At 47.7% G+C, this 23,102-nt stretch overlaps 1 protein-coding gene across 1 annotated transcript in view; it reads right to left on the bottom strand.

The window, feature by feature from the left end:
• The window catches only part of rsh (Rap GTPase activating protein radish), a 142,177-nt gene extending 120,226 nt beyond the window's left edge, over positions 1–21,951 (bottom strand). The window contains exon 1 of the mRNA XM_071696007.1: positions 21,716–21,951. The gene's annotated coding sequence lies outside the window, so the exon portion shown is untranslated. The remainder of the gene's footprint in view (positions 1–21,715) is intronic.
• Between the last annotated feature and the right edge of the window lie 1,151 nt (positions 21,952–23,102).

Here is a 23,102-nt window from a genome sequence, read left to right as displayed (position 1 = left end):
TGCCACTAGACTCGGCCTCCCCTCTCCACGAATATATCACTCTAATAAAACTCTTCCTCTCCCTCACCTTTCATCACACCAGAGGTGACCTGGCCGAGCTCTCTGCGGCTCGGGAGCATGAACAATCGTTCCCTGGTTAGCGTACAACCCTCTCAGAGAGTCGAGCCATATCAGGCCCGCCTCCCGGGGACGGACTCTACTCGCCAATCTTTTATTCTGGCCTCGTGTCGCACCGAGCCCAGCGGCTCCACCAAACTATTTCCAGCGGAGAGCCTCCCACAGCAGCAGCCGCCGCCTGCCGTGTCTGACCTCCACCTCCCCCACGTCAAGCCTTCATAAAGCAGCAGCAGCAGCTGACCTGCCTCACACACTACCACCGGTACTCCCCCGCCTCGCCTGAGCCACACAGGGCACCAGCTACACACACACACACACACACACACACACACACACACACATACACACAGACACACACGTCCAAGACTGAACGGCTACAGATTTCTTTTCTTCGCGTCGTGACCAGCGTCTTCCACCAGCACCGCTGCTCAAGCAACGAGGACACCCCCCCGCAGCTCTTGTGTGGACTATCTACTTACCTGTCATTTACCGCTCGACGTCTGGGGTAATCTTTGATCATATACAGCAGAAGTATACAACGTCTTCAGGTACATATAATCTCTCTTGGAAGATAGCGTATATACACCATGGCTCAAAGATTGGTGGAGGTTCTCTCCAGTCTGTGGTGAGATATTCTGGGAGGGGGGTCTGATGGTCTTAGGGCAAGACAGCCCTTCAGAAGGGAGGAGCCCTTCGCTCTTTGGCCAGCCTCCGGGGGTTGGGGACGCCCCCCAGCTTTGCAAAATGACTCACTGTGAGGGGGAGGAGAGAGAGAGAGAGAGAGAGAGAGAGAGAGAGAGAGAGAGAGAGAGAGAGAGAGAGAGAGAGAGGAGGGGGCCACACAGCTCCACATGTTGCTGGACGAGAACAAGAGTTCGAAGGAGAGAGAGAGAGAGAGAGAGAGAGAGAGAGAGAGAGAGAGAGAGAGAGAGAGAGAGAGAGAGAGAGAGAGAGAGAGAGAGAGAGAGAGAGGAGGGGGTTGGGGTCCTCTCCAGGGATGAAATAAAACAAGACTGGAAAATACTCTCTCCTCCTCCGACCCTCCCTAACTCTTCCTCTTGGAGAACACCTCCCTCCACCCCACCCATCCTCCACTCTCTCTCTCTCTCTCTCTCTCTCTCTCTCTCTCTCTCTCTCTCTCTCTCTCTCTCTCTCTCTCTCTCTCTCCCCACAACCTCAACCCACCATGCATCAGTCTTCCCAATTTTCCGCCTTTTGTTTACGGGGGTGAACGGGTGAGAGGGGGGAGGAGAGCACAGAGGCCGAGCACAGCTGGGAGGAGGAGGAGGAGGAGGAGGAGGGCCTGTGTCAACAGACCCAAGGCCCTGGCCTCTCATGCTGCCTCCCACCGTCTTTACAACCGTGACGAACCGTTCCTGGAACAGCCAGCCACTCATGGGCCTCCTCCTGCCTCCGTACTAGTGCCACACACACACACACACACACACACACACACACACACACACACACTACCCATCCACCACTGAATACAACACAGAAAAAAATGAGATACAGTTCTCCACATAAGGTTCTCTGTAGTGCAGCTGATGGAAGCGAAAACTACCACTTCTACTACTACTACCACCACCACTACCACTACCACTACTACTACCACTACTACCACCATCAGCAAGCAGACACCAGGCACTCCATCCCAAGTGGTCAACAACACCACGCGTCAAGACCACACAGAGATCACGACACACGTGACCAGTGTGGCACAGGTCAGCTCAGCAGATGGGGGTGGGGTCAATATTTCCCTGAAGGAGGGAAGTGGTGGTCATGGCACGAGGGGTGGTGACCCAGCAACAACTTGACCCTATCCTTCCACATGACCACCCACTTCCGTCTTTCTAACACCCTAAACACAACCCTCCTCCACTCCTTCCACATGATCACCCACTCCCGTCTTTCTAACACCCCTAAACACAACCCTCCTCCCTCCACTCCTTCCACATGACCACCCACTCCCGTCTTTCTAACACCCCATACACAACCCTCCTCCACTCCTTCCACATGACCCCCCACTTTCGTCTTTCTAACACCCCATACACAACCCTCCTCCACTCCTTCCACATGACCACCCACTTTCGTCTTTCTAACACCCCAAACACAACACCCTCCCTCCACTCCTTCCACTTGACCCCCACTTTCGTCTTTCTAACACCCCAAACACAACACCCCCTCCATTCCTGTTCCACTTGGCCCCACTTCAGTCTAACTCCTATCCCATCTAATTTGACCTGCAATGACCCAGTCACAGGCAAGGCCACAGACACAATACATCCACACCGTACTATGCCCACCCCCCAACATCTATGCCACGGTCTTTGGAACGGTGAGGGCGTCAAACCCTCACGAAATTGACACAGATAATGTACCGAGCTAAATCGTTGACACAGATAATGTACCGAGCTAAATCGTTGACACAGATAATGTACCGAGCTAAATCGTTGACCAGAAAACCTCACAGAGGGGCAAATGAGATCGGAGACTAGGTATCGCAGACTCGATCTTCGGGGAAATATTACGGAATATTATCATAAGAATATTTGAGATCAGGGCGTCGACTACGGGCATCGCACGCGGTGCCCTGGCTACGCGGGAGCTCTCGCGTCTCCAACGATGGTGGGAGTCACAGGGGGAGCCACAGGGGGGGAGCCTGGGGGAAGGTGAGAGGCACAGGGGGGAGCCTGTGGGAAGGTGGGAGCCACAGGGGGGGGGGAGCCTGGGGAAGGTGAGAGCCATAGGGGAGCCTGGGGAAGGTGAGAGTCACAGGGGGAGAGCCTGGGGAAGGTGAGAGCCACAGGGGGAGCCTGGGGGAAGGTGGGAGCCACAGGGGGAGCCTGGGGGAAGGTGAGAGCCACAGGAGGAGCCTGGGGAAGGTGAGAGCCACAGGGGGAGCCTGGGGAAAGGTGAGAGCCACAGGGGGGGAGCCTGGGGAAGGTGAGAGCCACAGGCGGAGCCTGGGGGAAGGTGAGAGCCACAGGGGGAGCCTGGGGAAGGTGAGAGCCACAGGGGGAGTCTGGGGGAAGGTGAGAGCCACAGGGGGAGCCTGGGAAAGGTGAGAGCCACAGGGGGAGCCTGAGGAAAGGTGAGAGCCACAGGGGGAGCCTGGGGAAAGTGAGAGCCATAGGGGGAGCCTGGGGAAGGTGAGAGCCACAGGGGGAGCCTGGGGAAGGTGTGAGCCACAGGGGAGCCTGGGGGAAGGTGAGAGCCATAGGGGGAGCCTGGGGAAGGTGAGAGCCACAGGCGGAGCCTGTGGGAAGGTGAGAGCCACAGGGGGAGCCTGGGGAAGGGTGAGAGCCACAGAGGGAGCCTGGGAAAGGTGAGAGCCACAGGGGGGAGCCTGGGGGAAGGGTGAGAGCCACAGGGGGAGCCTGGGAAAGGTGAGAGCCACAGGGGGAGCCTGGGGGAAGGGTGAGAGCCACAGGAGGGGAGCCTGGGGAAGGTGAGAGCCCCAGGTGGCAGAATGTACTACTAGGATCACCACGGGGGAGGGAGAGAGGAAGGGGGGGGTCGTCTAAGGTCGTGACCCCGACGAGCGAGGTCAACGTGGAAGATCCTGGCCCGTGTGTCCTCCTCCCTTGACCTTGGGCACAGGCTGAGGAGGAGTACAAGTAGGAGTACATTGAGAGAGATAAGAGCCAGTCATTGAGAGAGAGATAAGAGCCAGTCATTGAGAGAGATAAGAGCCAGTCATTGAGAGAGATAAGAGCCAGTCATTGAGAGAGATAAGAGCCAGTCATTGAGAGAGATAAGAGCCAGTCATTGAGAGAGATAAGAGCCAGTCATTGAGAGAGAGATAAGAGCCAGTCATTGAGAGAGATAAGAGCCAGTCATTGAGAGAGATAAGAGCCAGTCATTGAGAGAGAGATAAGAGCCAGTCATTGAGAGAGATAAGAGCCAGTCATTGAGAGAGATAAGAGCCAGTCATTGAGAGAGATAAGAGCCAGTCATTGAGAGAGATAAGAGCCAGTCATTGAGAGAGATAAGAGCCAGTCATTGAGAGAGATAAGAGCCAGTCATTGAGAGAGATAAGAGCCAGTCATTGAGAGAGATAAGAGCCAGTCATTGAGAGAGATAAGAGCCAGTCATTGAGAGAGATAAGAGCCAGTCATTGAGAGAGATAAGAGCCAGTCATTGAGAGAGATAAGAGCCAGTCATTGAGAGAGATAAGAGCCAGTCATTGAGAGAGATAAGAGCCAGTCATTGAGAGAGATAAGAGCCAGTCATTGAGAGAGATAAGAGCCAGTCATTGAGAGAGATAAGAGCCAGTCATTGAGAGAGATAAGAGCCAGTCATTGAGAGAGATAAGAGCCAGTCATTGAGAGAGATAAGAGCCAGTCATTGAGAGAGATAAGAGCCAGTCATTGAGAGAGATAAGAGCCAGTCATTGAGAGAGATAAGAGCCAGTCATTGAGAGAGATAAGAGCCAGTCATTGAGAGAGATAAGAGCCAGTCATTGAGAGAGATAAGAGCCAGTCATTGAGAGAGATAAGAGCCAGTCATTGAGAGAGATAAGAGCCAGTCATTGAGAGAGATAAGAGCCAGTCATTGAGAGAGAGATAAGAGCCAGTCATTGAGAGAGATAAGAGCCAGTCATTGAGAGAGAGATAAGAGCCAGTCATTGAGAGAGATAAGAGCCAGTCATTGAGAGAGATAAGAGCCAGTCATTGAGAGAGATAAGAGCCAGTCATTGAGAGAGATAAGAGCCAGTCATTGAGAGAGATAAGAGCCAGTCATTGAGAGAGATAAGAGCCAGTCATTGAGAGAGATAAGAGCCAGTCATTGAGAGAGATAAGAGCCAGTCATTGAGAGAGAGATAAGAGCCAGTCATTGAGAGAGATAAGAGCCAGTCATTGAGAGAGATAAGAGCCAGTCATTGAGAGAGATAAGAGCCAGTCATTGAGAGAGATAAGAGCCAGTCATTGAGAGAGATAAGAGCCAGTCATTGAGAGAGAGATAAGAGCCAGTCATTGAGAGAGATAAGAGCCAGTCATTGAGAGAGAGATAAGAGCCAGTCATTGAGAGAGATAAGAGCCAGTCATTGAGAGAGAGATAAGAGCCAGTCATTGAGAGAGATAAGAGCCAGTCATTGAGAGAGAGATAAGAGCCAGTCATTGAGAGAGATAAGAGCCAGTCATTGAGAGAGAGATAAGAGCCAGTCATTGAGAGAGATAAGAGCCAGTCATTGAGAGAGAGATAAGAGCCAGTCATTGAGAGAGAGATAAGAGCCAGTCATTGAGAGAGATAAGAGCCAGTCATTGAGAGAGAGATAAGAGCCAGTCATTGAGAGAGATAAGAGCCAGTCATTGAGAGAGAGATAAGAGCCAGTCATTGAGAGAGATAAGAGCCAGTCATTGAGAGAGAGATAAGAGCCAGTCATTGAGAGAGATAAGAGCCAGTCATTGAGAGAGATAAGAGCCAGTCATTGAGAGAGATAAGAGCCAGTCATTGAGAGAGAGATAAGAGCCAGTCATTGAGAGAGAGATAAGAGCCAGTCATTGAGAGAGATAAGAGCCAGTCATTGAGAGAGATAAGAGCCAGTCATTGAGAGAGATAAGAGCCAGTCATTGAGAGAGATAAGAGCCAGTCATTGAGAGAGATAAGAGCCAGTCATTGAGAGAGATAAGAGCCAGTCATTGAGAGAGATAAGAGCCAGTCATTGAGAGAGATAAGAGCCAGTCATTGAGAGAGAGATAAGAGCCAGTCATTGAGAGAGATAAGAGCCAGTCATTGAGAGAGATAAGAGCCAGTCATTGAGAGAGATAAGAGCCAGTCATTGAGAGAGATAAGAGCCAGTCATTGAGAGAGAGATAAGAGCCAGTCATTGAGAGAGAGATAAGAGCCAGTCATTGAGAGAGATAAGAGCCAGTCATTGAGAGAGAGATAAGAGCCAGTCATTGAGAGAGATAAGAGCCAGTCATTGAGAGAGAGATAAGAGCCAGTCATTGAGAGAGATAAGAGCCAGTCATTGAGAGAGAGATAAGAGCCAGTCATTGAGAGAGATAAGAGCCAGTCATTGAGAGAGAGATAAGAGCCAGTCATTGAGAGAGATAAGAGCCAGTCATTGAGAGAGATAAGAGCCAGTCATTGAGAGAGATAAGAGCCAGTCATTGAGAGAGAGATAAGAGCCAGTCATTGAGAGAGAGATAAGAGCCAGTCATTGAGAGAGATAAGAGCCAGTCATTGAGAGAGAGATAAGAGCCAGTCATTGAGAGAGAGATAAGAGCCAGTCATTGAGAGAGAGATAAGAGCCAGTCATTGAGAGAGAGATAAGAGCCAGTCATTGAGAGAGAGATAAGAGCCAGTCATTGAGAGAGATAAGAGCCAGTCATTGAGAGAGAGATAAGAGCCAGTCATTGAGAGAGATAAGAGCCAGTCATTGAGAGAGATAAGAGCCAGTCATTGAGAGAGATAAGAGCCAGTCATTGAGAGAGATAAGAGCCAGTCATTGAGAGAGATAAGAGCCAGTCATTGAGAGAGATAAGAGCCAGTCATTGAGAGAGAGATAAGAGCCAGTCATTGAGAGAGATAAGAGCCAGTCATTGAGAGAGAGATAAGAGCCAGTCATTGAGAGAGAGATAAGAGCCAGTCATTGAGAGAGAGATAAGAGCCAGTCATTGAGAGAGATAAGAGCCAGTCATTGAGAGAGATAAGAGCCAGTCATTGAGAGAGATAAGAGCCAGTCATTGAGAGAGATAAGAGCCAGTCATTGAGAGAGAGATAAGAGCCAGTCATTGAGAGAGAGATAAGAGCCAGTCATTGAGAGAGAGATAAGAGCCAGTCATTGAGAGAGAGATAAGAGCCAGTCATTGAGAGAGAGATAAGAGCCAGTCATTGAGAGAGATAAGAGCCAGTCATTGAGAGAGAGATAAGAGCCAGTCATTGAGAGAGAGATAAGAGCCAGTCATTGAGAGAGAGATAAGAGCCAGTCATTGAGAGAGAGATAAGAGCCAGTCATTGAGAGAGATAAGAGCCAGTCATTGAGAGAGAGATAAGAGCCAGTCATTGAGAGAGATAAGAGCCAGTCATTGAGAGAGATAAGAGCCAGTCATTGAGAGAGAGATAAGAGCCAGTCATTGAGAGAGAGATAAGAGCCAGTCATTGAGAGAGATAAGAGCCAGTCATTGAGAGAGATAAGAGCCAGTCATTGAGAGAGATAAGAGCCAGTCATTGAGAGAGAGATAAGAGCCAGTCATTGAGAGAGATAAGAGCCAGTCATTGAGAGAGATAAGAGCCAGTCATTGAGAGAGAGATAAGAGCCAGTCATTGAGAGAGATAAGAGCCAGTCATTGAGAGAGATAAGAGCCAGTCATTGAGAGAGATAAGAGCCAGTCATTGAGAGAGAGATAAGAGCCAGTCATTGAGAGAGAGATAAGAGCCAGTCATTGAGAGAGATAAGAGCCAGTCATTGAGAGAGAGATAAGAGCCAGTCATTGAGAGAGATAAGAGCCAGTCATTGAGAGAGATAAGAGCCAGTCATTGAGAGAGAGATAAGAGCCAGTCATTGAGAGAGAGATAAGAGCCAGTCATTGAGAGAGAGATAAGAGCCAGTCATTGAGAGAGATAAGAGCCAGTCATTGAGAGAGATAAGAGCCAGTCATTGAGAGAGAGATAAGAGCCAGTCATTGAGAGAGATAAGAGCCAGTCATTGAGAGAGATAAGAGCCAGTCATTGAGAGAGATAAGAGCCAGTCATTGAGAGAGATAAGAGCCAGTCATTGAGAGAGATAAGAGCCAGTCATTGAGAGAGAGATAAGAGCCAGTCATTGAGAGAGATAAGAGCCAGTCATTGAGAGAGAGATAAGAGCCAGTCATTGAGAGAGAGATAAGAGCCAGTCATTGAGAGAGATAAGAGCCAGTCATTGAGAGAGAGATAAGAGCCAGTCATTGAGAGAGAGATAAGAGCCAGTCATTGAGAGAGAGATAAGAGCCAGTCATTGAGAGAGATAAGAGCCAGTCATTGAGAGAGAGATAAGAGCCAGTCATTGAGAGAGATAAGAGCCAGTCATTGAGAGAGATAAGAGCAAGTCATTGAGAGAGAGATAAGAGCCAGTCATTGAGAGAGAGATAAGAGCCAGTCATTGAGAGAGAGATAAGAGCCTGTCATTGAGAGAGATAAGACCCAGATGATGGGAGAGATAAGAGCCAGTTAATGGGAGAGACAGAAGCCAGTCACTGGGAGAGACAGGAGGAAAAACACGCGAGATATGAAGGTTAAAACTTGGTTAAACTGGTATATTTATGTCGTGACCTTTAGCCTGTGTGGTGCTGCGCTCACTGTGACCTCTGACCCCTGACCCCTCTACCATCGGCAGTATTCTAGATATATCGTGTGCTCTGACGTGTCACACACACACACATACACACACACACACACACACACACACACGCATATATATATATATATATATATATATATATATATATATATATATATATATATATATATATATATATATATATATATATATATATATGGACTGAACCAGGACATGTGAAGCGTCCTCGGTAAACCATGGAGAGGTCTGCGGGGCCTGGTTGTAAACAGGGAGCTGTGGCTTCAGCACATTACACATGACAGCTAGAGAATGGGTGTGAGCAGTTGAGGCCATTTCCTCGTCAGTTCCTGGCGCTCCCTCACCAGTGGGACAGTGATGGTCGTGATGTCATTATTTGACGAAAATCGGAAGGAAAAAAAAAATGAAAACAGTGGGTAATCCTCTTATTCCAACGTTGTCTTTGTATGGAGTTTTTCAGACGAAATGACGAAGCGATGTTTTACCCACATACGCAGGGTGAATGTCTCTGGCCATCCAGGGAAAACCTACAAATATTTCTGTCCCCCGCTCAACAATTTAGTACCTTCCACCTAACTATGGAATTAGAGAATGACTTTATGTTACCGTTCCCAAACTGCTTGACCCATAGGGTCGGCAACATGTTGAAGTTCAGCATATACAGAAAACCCACTTAAGTTTTGGTCATATATTCATTATTACTCATCACACTACGATAGGGCCAGACAATCAATATTCCTATAAGTGGTCCTTAGTGCATTACGTAAAAACAGTCCCGAATACATGGTTGAAGTGACTGAGAATATTTACAATACTGGATCCAAGTTAAAGTATCCTCCATGTTTCATTGATGAATCTCTTAATTTGGCATAGAAATCATTTCATATACGGACAACCCCAAAAGTCCTCTTGTTTCCATGAATCCATTTGTTCTGCCGTCTAGTGATCATTTTCATCTATTTCCCTACTTAGAACCATAAATATCAATGCAGCCTTCAGCAGTACTAATACTATTTGAAGATAGTCTTCTCAAAAACTTGCTAGAAAATTCTGAGGGGGGTTGTGTTTACAAAATACCCTGCACAGGTTGTAATATCCTACACAGGACAAATAGTAAGGATCCTTCTGTTAGACTTCAGGAACATAAAGATCTTGTAAAAAGAGGAAAGGTTTCTAATACCTTGTTTATCACGATCGAAATAATGACTATTGTATTGTAGTTCTACTTCAGTTAAAACCTGTAACTTCTTGATCGAGAGAAATATAATTGAATCCTCTTACCAAATACACAATATATATATATATATATATATATATATATATATATATATATATATATATATATATATATATATATATATATATATATATATATATCATACTTGTTCGCCGTCTCCCTTGTTAGCGAGCAAGATCCGTTCTCTAGTTGTTATATGTACTGCATCAGATTAGGTAAGGCTGAAGGAAGGCTTCCTTATCTATAGACATGACTGAGGAAAGATTACGATATAAATGAGATGTATCAGACTCCAGTACAATAAGATATACATAGCCTCCAGTACAATGAGATATACATAGACTACAATACAATGAGATATACATAGACTCCGGTACAATGAGATATACATAGACTCCAGTACAATGAGATATACATAGACTACAATACAAAGAGATATACATAGACTACAATACAATGAGATATACATAGACTACGATACAATGAGATATACATAGACTACAATACAATGAGATATACATAGACTACAATACAATGAGATATACATAGACTCCGGTACAATGAGATACACATAGACTACAATACAATGAGATATACATAGACTACAATACAATGAGATATACATAGACTTCGGTACAATGAGATATACATAGACTACAATACAATGAGATATACATAGACTCCGGTACAATGAGATATACATAGACTACAATACAATGAGATATACATAGACTCCAGTACAATGAGATATACATAGACTCCAGTACAATGAGATATACATATACTACAATACAATGAGATATACATAGACTACAATACAATGAGATATACATAGACTACAATACAATGAGATAAACATAGAATCCACTACAATGAGATATACATAGACTACAATACAATGAGATATACATAGACTACAATACAATGAGATATACATAGACTACAATACAATGAGATATACATAGACTCCAGTACAATGAGATATACATAAACTACAATACAATAAGATATACATAAACTACAATACAATGATATACATAGACTAAAATACAATGAGATATACATAGACTTCAATACAATGGTGTATACCTAGACACAAATACTTCCCAAATAGCATCACTTCCTTCCTTGAATAAACATTTTCGTTTCTTTTATGAGGAATGACTGAACTATGGCGTAGCCGAAGACGCCTACAGAGTCATACAGGACTACCATCATGACTAACGAGAGACGGATCATCACACACACACACACACACACACACACACACACACACACAGAGCTTCAGATTTTACCCATAGTACAAAGTTCGTCATTATCCCCATGAATGGGGCATCTTTACCTCCAATGAACCAGAGATGGAGGAGCGGGCCATGGACAGCACAGAGAGAGGGAGGGAGTTGGGCGACACATATGCAGGTTCATGGAGACACCAGGTCAGTTTAAGACGCGTGGTGTCTCGCCCGCCGGGTTCAAGGATGTGAGCAGAGCCGTTTGGCAAGACCCACTTGGAGGCTGCGCTGGAAGTGACGGTCGGGGATGGGTCGGCGGCAGGGGCATGGGCCAATGCTGGACCAACATGTAGGAGAAGATAGGAAGAGAGGTGGTCAACACTATGGCTGGGTTATCACTACCAACCAAAAGCTGTCAACGACTAGATGGTGTTATAAGGTCAACGGGTAAATATACAGGAAGACCTGAAGAGGAGGAGGAGGAGGAGGAGGTGGAACGACACGGGGAGCAACCTGAGCTCAGAGGGAAGATATGAGATGTTACAAACGTCTTGGACGTCTCCAGCAACCACATAGCTTACGTCAAGACAAGAGAAGGTAAACCAGGCGCTCGAAGACTGCTGAGAGGCATCTGGCGTCCTCCTCACAAGGGACTGACAGGCAAGACCATGAGGTGATGAGGTGTACAACATGGTAAGCATAAGGCAAGCATTCCTCTAGTGCGTCAGTGATTCTTCGGTGAGGAGGAAGGGGAGGACGCGCGTCCGATGGGCATCTTCAGAATGGCAGATGTAAACAAGTGCGTCCCGAAGGGCTCGCTCCTGGTGCCGCCCTTAATCATGTAAATGCCAACGTCTTCTTTCCCTGAACGGGATTCGAATCATGCATGGTTACGTCTGCAGATGATGCCGACAAACTGGTGAGGGGGGAGTAAAGGAGATCATCGACGTGGTTATACCATAGAAGGAGACCTCGACAAGCTTCCTTCTGGCTACTGAGTCCTGCAGATGGGACGGAAGTCAAACCAGGCCAGACGCTGATACCATCTCTGACGAGGGAGAGCACGGGAGGAATGTACCTGTGAGAGGTCTTCGGTGTTGACTCAGTACTAAGTCTCTCACTGCCAGATCACACTGCAGGGTTGGAAGGAGGAGAGGGATGCAACACATAAATACATTGGTCCGTGAGACAATATTCTTCCGGTACACTGATGTATGAATATTTGGAAGATTTTATGCAATGTATTGAACCCTAACGAGATAAAGCATCAAAGTTCGACCTGCTCTCGAGACATATGGAGTCGAAGGGCAAGTTTAACGACGGGCGACAGATACTGGAGGAAGGAGAGGGTGTTCAAAGTCACTGGGAGCAGCACCACATCCTCAAACTCGGCCACATTGCTAAACGAAGAGGACAAGTGACTTGGCCGTATCCTTCCAGTCCTTCGATGGTTTTCAAAGTGTAGATCCTGAGGAATTCTTGGCGAGTGGGGTCATCCGTTCACCTGCAGGATACCAACAAGAAACGAATGGAAGGAAAGGTGCGAAAATACCTCCACCACAACGCGCACTGAGCAGTGGACGGACGGCCCACTCCAGGCCAGGAGCAGGTCAAGGATGTGCCGATCGACTAAAAAAAAAAAACAAAAAAATTCATATGGTCAAAAAGAGAAGGAATGAGACTAGGATCCATAAGCGTCAACTTGTCTCCCCCCCCCCCCCCACACACACACACACACACACACACTGAGAGCAGGACTTCATCACCCACGTAGGGAGGTCCGCCACCTGCAGCAGCACAGCCAGCCACCTAAAAGCACCCACTAACGAGGCGATGAGCACCTGGGCGCCCCCCCTACACTCATCCACCCCACCATCACCCTGATGAGCCCATGTTAACATAATTAACATGCACCTGCTGGCCAGTTTAACATACTAACCTAGCAGTTGTGTTAAGGCACTGGAGGGGAAGGGTTAAAGTGGATAGAGTAGTAGGTGACAGACTATCCCAGCTTCAGTATTGATCGGTCGGTTCATTCACAACACTAGCTAGTCTCCCGCTCCGCCAGGGTTGCTCCTGCTCCTGCTGCTCCTGCTGATGATGATGGTGGTGATGGTGGTGGTGATGGTGGTGATGGTGTTGGTGATGGTGGTGATGATGGTGCTACGCCAGTGTCTGTTGTTGTTGCTGCTGCCGCTGCTGTTGCTGCTCCACCAGTGGTGCTACTGCTGCTGCTGTTGCTGCTCCACCAGTGGTGCTACTGCTGCTGCTGTTGCTGCTCCTCCACCAGTGGTGCTACTGCTGCTGCTGTTGCAGCTCCACCAGTGGTGCTACTGCTGCTGCTGTTGCAGCTCCACCAGTGGTGCTACTGCTGCTGCCGTTGCAGCTCCACCAGTGGTGCTACTGCTGCTGCTGTTGCTGCTCCACCAGTGGTGCTACTGCTGCTGCTGTTGCTGCTCCACCAGTGGTGCTACTGCTGCTGCCGTTGCAGCTCCACCAGTGGTGCTACTGCTGCTGCTGTTGCTGCTCCACCAGTGGTGCTACTGCTGCTGCTGTTGCTGCTCCACCAGTGGTGCTACTGCTGCTGCTGTTGCAGCTCCACCAGTGGTGCTACTGCTGCTGCTGTTGCAGCTCCACCAGTGGTGCTACTGCTGCTGCTGTTGCTGCTCCACCAGTGGTGCTACTGCTGCTGCTGCATCACCAGTGTTGCGCTGCAGTTCTCACGCCAGTGTTGGTGTGGTTAGTGTTAGTGGTACTGGAGGTGGTATTGTGATGGTGTTATGGTATTGTGGTGTTAGCTGTGGCGGCGGTGTGGTAACGTAGTGGTAGTTGTGGTGGGGGGATATGATAACGTAGTGGTATTTTGTGGTGAGGTTAAGGTAATGGGGTGGTCGTTGTGGTGAGGTTGCAGTTCCGTGGTGGGAGTTGTGGTGGGGGATATGATGACGTAGTGGTATTTGTGGTAGGGTTATTGGGCAATACCATCGGTTGTAGTAGTCAGTGTAGTGGTGTGTGAAGTGGTGGTGTTTGCAGTGGTGGTGGTGTGTGGAGTGGTGGTGTGTGGAGTGGTGGTGTGTGTAGTGGTGGTGGTGTAGTGGTGTGTGGAGTGGTGGTGTGTGGAGTGGTGGTGTGTGGAGTGGTGATAACAGTGCTGGTCATTCGTAATGGTAATGATGGTGGGACCATCTCGTGCCATCCAGCCAACACCACGTCATCCCCTCCAGCACCACTTGATGCCTTACGTCACGTCACGTCACGTCACGTCACGTCACGTCACGTCACGTCACACGTTCCAGCAACGCCACTCTGACGCCTCACGTTCTACCACCCGTCCCTCCACCACACGACGCCCCTCGTCCCATCACACGTCCCTCCACCAACACCACGCGACGCCCCTCGTCCCATCACACGTCCCTCCACCACCACGTCGTGACCCGGGCCTTATGCCCTCAAGACCTTCAAAAACCCCACCACCACGAACGTGCCACACTACGAAAGAGAATCGGAAGCCACGGCTTTGGGAAGCAAATCTGTGCGTGGCTGTCGGCCAAGTCCGAAGCCAGAGAACAAACGAGTGGTATGACATGGCGGGAAGGATCCAACTCGCCTTCAGGTGGCATGAAGGGGTACCACAGGGCTCAGTCCTGGGACCCACACAGTTTCCACACCACCGATGGTCCGGCGTCAGGAAGCACTCGGAGAAGTTCAACATTTGCCGATGACTAAGAATTAGAACATTAGAGCCAAGTCAGAGAGACATTAGAACATTAGAGCCGAATCAGAGAGACATTAGAACATTAGAGCCAAGTCAGAGAGATATTAGAACATTAGAGCCAAGTCAGAGAGACATTAGAACATTAGAGCCGAGTCAGAGAGACATTAGAACATTAGAGCCAAGTCAGAGAGACATTAGAACATTAGAGCCAAGTCAGAGAGACATTAGAACATTAGAGCTAAGTCAGATACATTAGAACATTAGAGCCAAGTCAGAGACATTAGAACATTAGACCCAGTCAGAGACATTAGAACATTAGAGCAAAGTCAGATACATTAGAACATTAGAGCCAAGTCAGAGACATTAGAACATTAGACCCAGTCAGAGACATTAGAACATTAGAGCCAAGTCAGATACATTAGAACATTAGAGCCAAGTCAGAGACATTAGAACATTAGAGCCAAGTCAGAGACATTAGAACATTAGACCCAGTCAGAGACATTAGAACATTAGAGCCAAGTCAGAGACATTAGAACATTAGACCCAGTCAGAGACATTAGAACATTAGAACCAGTCAGAGACATTAGAACATTAGAGCCAAGTCAGAGAGACATTAGAACATTAGAGCCAAGTCAGAGACATTAGAACATTAGAGCCAGTCAGAGACATTAGAACATTAGACCCAGTCAGATATATCAAATTGAATCAGACAGATTGATGGAGTGGTGGCTGACGTGGCTCATGACCAGTGTACAGTAATGGAAGGTGGTGGATTTTGGGGTGATGAGAAAACATGTAAACATAAAGACACAATGTGGGGTGATCTAGCATCAGATATATCAGAAAGAGACCTTGAAGTGGTTAGCTGTAATGGCCCAACGTACAATAAACAATACCAAGAAGTATAAAATAAGGCCGGTAGAATACCAGGTTTGACTGTCAGCAAGAGTAACAATGAAAGGGATGGATACAATACACTTTATACTGGATAAATAACCAGTCTCTACACTGGATACAGAATACACTATGATCCAACCTCATGTGGAAGACGCCGTTTGTTTCTGGTCACAAACTTGATGCAAAGATTGAGGAAACCTAGAATGAATTCGGAGAAGAGCAACAAAACTTAATTCTGTCTCTCAGTAATATGCCTGACAAAGAAACCCCCCCCCCCTCCACACACACCTAAAATCTCTCTCTCTCTCTCTCTCTCTCTCTCTCTCTCTCTCTCTCTCTCTCTCTCTCTCTCTCTCTCTAAAAAAAAAAAAAAAATAGAAAAACGACTCAAGAGATTAAACGGTGTCTTATCTTCTAAATTCACTTTTTTTTTCCTGTATAGATTGGAACCTCTCCCTCCTCAGAGAACCTTACTCTGGTCAGAGTAGGAAATGTCTCCCGTTCTAACTTTCCTACAAAATTACCAGGACAGCATACTTTCTCCATGATACACGGCGTTCCTTCTCAACTATATATATATATATATATATATATATATATATATATATATATATATATATATATATATATATATATATATTTATTTATTTTTTCTTTTTTTTTTCCCTGGCGGTTTATGTTGAGCCGGAGGGAGAGGTGGGTAGGGAGGAAGGGAGGCGCCTCCTGCTTTACGGTCTCTATACCACAATCAAGATGAGGACCTCAGGTCACCAACAACCCAGCAGATAACCTCGTCACAGACACTTATCAAGACTCCCGTGTCCTCCCATGCCGCGTCACGCGTCACCACGTTGACGTCACACGTATCCCCCCGCCCCCTCGTCACACGTCACCACCACCACCATACGTGGACAGAGAGTTACGTAAAAACAATGACCCTCACTCACACATTAGGATAATCGAGTGCTGGACTTCTTGTCCATTAATCCAGGTTCCTTGAAGGCAAAGTTCTCTCTGCTTAATAACCTCACTTGTAAGTCAGCGAAACTGAAGTAGCTCAGTCAATACTTACACTTAAGAAATACTCATAGCTTTAAAGAGGGTTGAAAATAATAATATCTCACTAATATAAGACTTGCATTTAATGAGTTGATATGCAAATCGTTGTAATTACTTTTGAATATCGTCATTCTATTCTCTGGCATCTAGTAAGGGAAAGAGCGAGTGATGAAGAAGTAAATGAATACTTGTACTTAATACTTATACTTAATGTGAGGCTTATTAACACGAGTGGTTAGCGGAAATACCTTGAGAAATAGACCTTGGGTTCTCCTTAAAGAATATATAGACCTCGGGTTCTCAAGGATCATATAATGGAGTACAACACACAATAGAAAACGACAGGAAAGGTAAGGGGGGACACTTATGAGTTTGTATCAGACCCAAAATTACTTCCTTCGATATTGGAAAATAACTTTAAAAAAAGGGGGGAGAGGGAAGGGGAGACATTTCTTTATTTTCTTCCCCTATATTGATCTACTTTCCTATGAATCCTTGCCTCTGAAGGACGTTTTGTAAGTAATTATGCTATCTAGTAACACGAATAATCACTTTCAGGATTGCAAGTAATCATGTAATTCATTAACAAGAAGATTACTTTTATGATTATCACTATGTAATCGATTAATGCAAATAATTACTGCAGGGATTAATGATAAGTGTAATCATCAAAAACAATTACTCTCCTCTGTAACTCCTACTACTTAAAAAAGTGATGTCTCTCAGGAACAGCTCTCACTTCTACTTAACAAAACGAGGTGATACTTTATGAGAAAGTTTCTCAGTCCTTAAAGTATAAGTATAGCGAGGCCCTGTCTGTCCTACATCCTGGGCTTGACGAAGTCGATGATGTATCTGTCATGACAAGAAGTGAACATCCTGAAGGGGACGTCAACGAAGTCACTGCAGATGATATCTCAGGCCCTAGGGATGTCCCTCCTAGCCCGTGATGTCACAGACATCTTACAAATTGTATGTCTTCTTTTTTTAACCTAATTTTTCAACCCCCCCCTTTCCATGGCATCAGTGAGGTTTTACTGTGGGTTTTATTCATTTCACTTCTGTCATTTCCGCTTCAGTAAGGTGAGGAGGAGCAACAAGCCCTTTGGATATCGCGATCTGGTCCGTTAGAGGGCGGACCATCCCAGCAGTGTGATCCGGGGGTCATGATGGAATGTCTGGTGTGAGGTGTTGGCTAGGCTGGTGGTTAGCAACACTGGGGTTGTGGAGGGTAAGGTCTAAGGGTTGTGGAGGGTAGGGTCTGGGGGTTGTGGAGGATAGGATCTGGGGGTTGTGGAGGGTAGGGTCTGGGGTTGTGGAGGGTAGGATCTGGGGTTGTGGAGGGTAGAATCTGGGGTTGTGGAGGGTAGAATCTGGGGTTGTGGAGGGTAGGGTCTGGGGTTGTGGAGGGGTCGGGTCTAGGGTTGTGGAGGGTAGGGTCTGGGGTTGTGGAGGGTAGGGTCTGGGGTTGTGGAGGGTAGGGTCTGGGGTTGTGGAGGTTAGGGACTGGAGGTTGTGGAGGGTAGGATCTCGGGTTGTGGAGGGTAGGGTCTAGGGGTTGTGAAGGGTCGGGTCTGGGGTTGTGGAGGGTCGGATCTGGGGTTGTGGAGGGTCGTGTCTGGGGTTGTGAAGGGGTCGGGTCTGGGGTTGTGGAGGGTCGGGTCTTGGTGTTATCAGAGGCCTGGTATTTCACCCCCTTTCACTAACACCTCTTTAACACCTCTCCCCCTCCCACAGGACTTTAACCTCTCCCCCGGCCCCTCTCACTCGTCCCTCCCACACACACACACACACACCTCCGCTACTCTCCACCCTCCCACATACCTCTCCACCCTCCCATACCCCTCTCCACCCTCCTACACACCTCTCCACCCACCCACACACCTCCTCACCTTCCCATACACTCCACCAACACGGGAAAATCCCGATGGCAACTGTACCCACTGTATCATCTGTCATCTACGGTACAACCCTTGACAGAACTGTGTTACGAACGACCTGTGCCCCATCCATGGCCAGGGGTTCCTCACCTGTGTGACGCCTCAGAACATGTATTCCACGTGTATGATCCACGTAGCCTAGCCTAAAGTGGATGGTGAGGCCTCTGTCACCTCTCGTGATAAGAAACCTATTGTCTCGTAGCTTAAGAGTTCCAAGAGCCCTCGAGAGATTCTGATGCAATGATTTACGTCTTAGTGAACACTGGATCAGCGAGTCTCTCCTGGTGGGGGAGCTGGGTGGCTCTGGCATTAGCCAAGCCTCAGGCGGTGAGGTGGAGGGGACCCTAAAGGGTATCGAGGAACGACATGGCTGGCTTGCTTGTATCTCATGATCAGGTACGGAGAAGAAAAGCAGGGTTTTGTGGTGACATCACCCTACTCCACTCTCTCTCTCTCTCTCTCTCTCTCTCTCTCTCTCTCTCTCTCTCTCTCTCTCTCTCTCTCTCTCTCTCTCACACACCCCAGGCTGTAAAAAATGAGCTTGTCTACTGGTGTCTTTCACCACAAATTTCCTTCATATATCAGTAGAATGTCTCTGACACTGACGGCGGATCACCACACCAGACGCACGCCCCCCGCCCACCCCAATCCTCTAAGACACACTCTTCACCGCTTCATCCATACTTCCTCACCGCTTCATCCATACTTCTTCACCGCTTCATCCATACTTCCTCAACGCTTCATCCATACTTCTTCACCGCTTCATCCATACTTCCTCACCGCTTCATCCATACTTCCTCACCGCTTCATCCATACTTCTTCACCGCTTCATCCATACTTCTTCACCGCTTCATCCATACTTCTTCACCGCTTCATCCATACTTCCTCAACGCTTCATCCATACTTCCTCACCGCTTCATCCATACTTCCTCACCGCTTCATCCATACTTCCTCACCGCTTCATCCATACTTCTTCACCGCTTCATCCATACTTCTTCACTGGTATTTGTTCTGGCCTGACCCCAGTCTCCCTTGTAGTTCTGCCTACCTTACCGCTACACCCTCTACATCCCGATACTAACCACAGTTCATACACTCCCTTGTACTCCCTGTAATGCAGCTGCTTTCCCTCCCTTGTGCTTCCTGTACTGTAGCTTCTCTCCCTCCCTTGTACTTCCTGTACATCATCTTCTCTCCCTGCTTATGACTTCATTCTGAGGTCTTCTCACACACACGCCAGCTCAAATCTAGAAACCACTGACATCGGCAAATTAAAAAATAATCAAATACAGATATGAAAAACCATATGAATAACGCAGAAAACAAGAACTCGAACGAACAAACTTGATATAATTAGAAGAATCCAGGAGATCGACCCGCGAATTTTCAAAGGAATTCACAATGTGTAGATTACCACGAAGAGGTGGTCCTCTTTCTCCACTAACAACACGCACGGCTGAGCGCAAGTCTCCTTCCTCATGATTCTAAAAAAAAAAAACATCTTCAAGATCTTCCTCAGTTTACCAATAAGTCCGTAACATCATGTTATCACACTAATATAGACTCACGCCGTCACTTTCCGGTCTGGATTTCCATTTTTCGAAAGGTCTCTCTCTTCCGTTCCCAGCGCCGCGCCCCTCAGAAACATTCGTTCTCCTCAGACCTCTCCCCCCGAGCAAGCGGCGGCGGGACTATTGCGTCAGAGCCAACCTCTTTGGTCGTCTGTCGGAGCCTGTGCCACACCTACGCTACACCCACAACATCCCTTTTGTTCTCCAGTTCTGCATAAGAAACCCTGATCCTCGCCGTCTCATAACCCTGAAAAAATAAGCCTGAGAGAGAGAGAGAGAGAGAGAGAGAGAGAGAGAGAGAGAGAGAGAGAGAGAGAGAGAGAGAGAGAGAGAGAGAGAGAGAGTCTCCCCCCCCCTCCCTCATCTCTTTCTCCGCCTCACACTATTTGCCTGGAAATCGCCTGGGACGCTGAACCTCCCAGCCTCCAGGATTCATGTGTCCATGACTCACAGGTGAGCACAATGCGAGTCGTCAAAGCACTTTCTTGTAGGATGGAGTCCTTCTGAAAACACTTGCAAGGATCAGGCAAATTCTCATCCTCTTAAAGTTTAACAATCGAGCAAGCATGACCTATGATCCTGGCAATATATATACACTCCCTCCCTCCTCTCTTTCATTCGTCATTTCCCAATGGTAATATTTGTTTTGTTTAAGAATTTCGTTTTCTTTAGTTTATAAGAATCAAAGAAAATGGCAAAAATTAACTGTAGGGGGTAACTCAGACATTTTAGTGAATCGTTTAGTTTTTCTTCGTTTCAAGCTGAATTTTGTACGTGACGGAAGTGAAATGTTATGAACTCGAGGCAAATTAAGGATTCGTCATCTCCTCTTTGTTCTACCGCGCTGGACTAAATGTCAGAGCCTACGTGTCCGCCAGCGGAGAACACTTCCAGTAGGTCGAATATCTGGAAGCGATCACCGGGGACACCACTGCACCCTGGTGGTGAGCACGGAAACGACGTGCGCTGTGGCAATAGACTATAAACATCAAGCTTTTCTCGTTACGGACTAATTACGAAATGTTTATTTGTCTAACAATGCCATCGTCCTGAATTAACGATAACGACAAACGCGTCACAGAACTTTCAGACGTTCAGCTTTCGGAAATTTCAACGGAAATGGTAGTGGCTATCCTTGACCGCAGTTACCAGATGTCGCCAGAGGGCTATGGGGAAACTTCCTGTGGACCGACAATGAACGAGACGACCACAGGATTTGTCTTTAACGGTCCATCTGCAACAGCGGCTTTTTCTCTGTTTCTAAGAATACCCTCCGCTCGGGGGTCAACAGATACCGTTAACAGGAGGCCTTTCGTTCGGACAATGGACACTGTTAATGGAAGGTCAAGGTCGCTTACTACTTCCGGCTCTTAACCGATATCATAAAGCGATAATATATATATATATATATATATATATATATATATATATATATATATATATATATATATATATATATATGTATATTCACATTTGGAAGCCTAGCCAGAAATATGGAGGGACTCATTCAAAATTTTCCCCAACGAAATAAGAAACTGTTCAGGATGAAGCCAGGACAAAACAGCTCATGCAGTGTTGCGTGTTTGGCGACACCAGAGAATAGTAGTGTGAAATAAGCTGAGTTCCCGCTAGGCCAGCTTACCTTGCGGCTTGCGTGTCTCCACATGACTTGTTCAGGGCTGGGTAGCTGGCAGGTGACAGTGAAGCAGGAGTTTACTACACCCAGCGATCACAGCAGCTGACGCCCGTACATCCAGCGATCGAAATAACTGACGTTCGTGCATCCAGCAATCGAGATGGCTGACGCTCGTCTCGCTACGACGGAAGCTCCCGTAGCCTTCACCAGGGAGAGAGACACAGCATCTTCAACTTGCTTCTGAAAGTAACGAAATTAAAAGAGACTGAGAAATGTTGGGAGGGATAGATATGAGAGAGAGAGATGAGAGATGAGAAACACGAGAGATAAAGTCAATGGTACAAACAGAGTGAGAGAGAGAGAGAGAGAGAGAGAGAGAGAGAGAGAGAGAGAGAGAGAGAGAGAGAGAGAGAGAGAGAGAGAGAGAGAGAGAGAGAGAGATGCATCACAGAAGGAAAAATGGTGGACACAACAAAGCTGACATTTTTTCCTTCCTCCCCGCCCATTTCCCTCACCGCCCCCCCCCCCTCTCTCTCTCCCCCTTACGCTGGGGAGTACATCTTCGACGTCCTCGTTTACCCCCCCACCCCACCCCACTGACGTCCTCTATACCCCCCCACACCTCCACCATCCCCTCCGACCTGCCCTAACTCTGGTCTTCCCGGGGTGAGGATCGAGGTAGTAGAATGAGCCTGGTATAGCTGGCTGGCTGGCTAGGGGGGGTGCGCCAGGAAGCCAAGCGCTGGCGCGTTCTTTTGTTGACATGTTGTCGTGTCGGACACAACCAAGGACAAGCAGGAGAAATGTCCTCACACATGGCTGAGCGGTCTTTCCCAATGAGATTTCCACTCCCACTTCGAGTCCCACGAAGGCAGAGCAGGGGAGACAACGGGACCAGACCCACGGGAAGGATATTACGTGCACTGGGGATGGGGGACATGACGTGGTCACTGTGGGAAGTGGGGTGGGCGTGTCCACCTGTGACTGGGGCTTGGGTCCCACCAGTAACTGGGTCCCATGCCTGTGATTGGGGCTTGGGTCCCACCAGTAACTGGGTCCCACCTGTGATTGGGGCCTGGTTCCCACACCTGAGACTGGGGCCTGGGTCCCACAAGTAACTGGGTCCCACGCCTGTGACTGGGGCTTGGGTCCCACATCTGTGACTGGGGCCTGGGTCCCACCAGTAACTGGATCTGTGACTGGGGCTTGGGTCTCATCTGTGACTGGGGCTTGGGTCCCACACCTGTGACTGGGGCCTGGGTCCCACCTCATAACTGTGACCGGGTCTAACCTGTGACTGGGTCTGGACCCAGTCAATATCAGGCTGACCTGACCCACGAGGAAGCACCACCTGCCCCACGGGGAAGCACCAGCTGACCCACGAGGAAGCACC

This window comes from Panulirus ornatus, chromosome 58 (genome assembly GCF_036320965.1).
Source record: "Panulirus ornatus isolate Po-2019 chromosome 58, ASM3632096v1, whole genome shotgun sequence".
Classification (NCBI taxonomy): Eukaryota; Metazoa; Arthropoda; class Malacostraca; order Decapoda; family Palinuridae; genus Panulirus; species Panulirus ornatus.
The sequence above is the reverse complement of the archived record's forward strand: the minus strand, read 5'-3'. Positions and strand labels throughout refer to the sequence as shown.